Genomic DNA, 1,904 nt, shown 5'->3' on the forward strand with positions numbered 1-1,904 from the left:
ACTTCTTCACAATTGCAATATCTGACTAATGAGCTTATAGGATGGCAGTAGCGTCCGATGCGGCGGTAGTGTCCGATGCATATGACGGAACTTCTTCACAATTGCAATATCTGACTAATGAGCTTATAGGATGGCAGTAGCGTCCGATGCATATGACGGAACTTCTTCACAATTGCAATATCTGACTAATGAATATTATTGTCATTTATAGCTTTTATCACAATAATATAAAATTTGGGGTCAAAGCCTATATGGGACTGAAAAGACCATTCACCACACACTTGTAAATTAAATTATATCTACCACCTCTGAAATTTTCCACGGAAAGCCTTCCAATAGCTTGCACTTCTTCATCATTAACATCCTTAATTGGAACTAGATTTTAAAGCAAATCTTCTCCACGACACACTTTGGAACACTTTTATAGATAGTTTCAACAAATTTACTTTACTCGTGAATACTTTGGAGTTCAATATTTATAGTTGGAGAACGCTATTAAGGTTGATAGGGTCGAATCATACAACAAAGTCTAATTGAGCCTTCCTCTATTAGTTGATAGCTTCAAATCAAATTCTTTAGTTTGGACAATGGTTGCATTGTTTTAGTCAAACAATCGAGACTAGTGTATTACCAATAGTATAAAAATTTTGTACGTGTATTTTCTTACATATTAAAAATTTATGAGTAGAAGTTTGGATGGAGTTTTATTAAATAAAATAAAATAATACATTTAGTTGAACAAAACAAAGATTCAAGAAAATGTCATTCATGCCATGTTTTGATTTTTATTCTTTCTTATTTCTCAACGATTAAAAAAAAAAAAAAGTTATCCTGTCTCAAATATGGTTCGTTATTTGATTATTTTTCTTGAGTGAATTTTAAGTGAAACAAATTCTCTACCCAAGTAATTGCAAGATGCAAGCTTCACACAGGAATCAAAGTCCCAAGTATCAACGTCCTTTGAGTGTCAATTTTGATTCTCCATCTCAACATAAATTAAACTTATTTTCGTGAAGATATTTATTTATAAAAGCAAAATATTTCAGAGTCACAAAAATAAAAATGAGATATAGATACGAGACATAAATATGATACCAAATAGATATGGTAACTGTTAGAATTGGATTTGATTGAGTTATTTGGATTAGATTTGATCTAGTTATTTGAATTAGATTTGATTTAGTCATTCTTCAATTAGATGAGAGATTTCTCCCAATTCTTCTGATCTTTCCAGTTTTCTTTTTCTATTCCTAACATTTTGGTATTAGAGCCATGCTCTAAACTAGTTAAAACTAGAAGTAGTAGTCTTCTATGTGTGTCTTAATAAAAGTATGTCGATGGAGAGTCCACTTGTGCAGTCTGCTGGAGGAAGGAGCCAAGGTCGTGGAAGTTTTAGAGACAGAGGAAGGGGATGAGGCAGACAAACCTTCAACAAGGCCATAGTGGAGTGCTATAACTGTCACAAGCTAGGACATTTTCAATGGGAATGTCAAAGCAATTCCAGACGAGGCAGACAAACCTTCAACAAGGCCACAGTGGAGTGCTATAACTGTCACAAGCTAGGACATTTTCAATGGGAATGTCAAAGCAAGGAGAAGGAGACAAACTATGTAGAGAATCGAGAAGAGATGTCGCCGATGGCTTACGTGAATATGAATAAGGCCAATAAAGAAGATATGTGGTTCCTTGACTCGGGATGTAGCAATCATATGTGTGGGAAGAAGGAATATTTTTCAGATTTTGATGGAAGTTTCAAAGATTCAGTGAAGCTGGGAACCAACTCAAGCATGGATGTAACCGGAAAGGGTAATGTACAGTTGGAAGTGAATGGAATCATAATGATAATTACAGGAGTGTTCTATGTGCCAGACTTGAGGAACAATTTGTTGAGTAGTGGTAAATTG

This window comes from Cucurbita moschata, unplaced genomic scaffold (assembly GCF_002738365.1).
Source record: "Cucurbita moschata cultivar Rifu unplaced genomic scaffold, Cmos_1.0 Cmo_Scf00150, whole genome shotgun sequence".
Classification (NCBI taxonomy): Eukaryota; Viridiplantae; Streptophyta; class Magnoliopsida; order Cucurbitales; family Cucurbitaceae; genus Cucurbita; species Cucurbita moschata.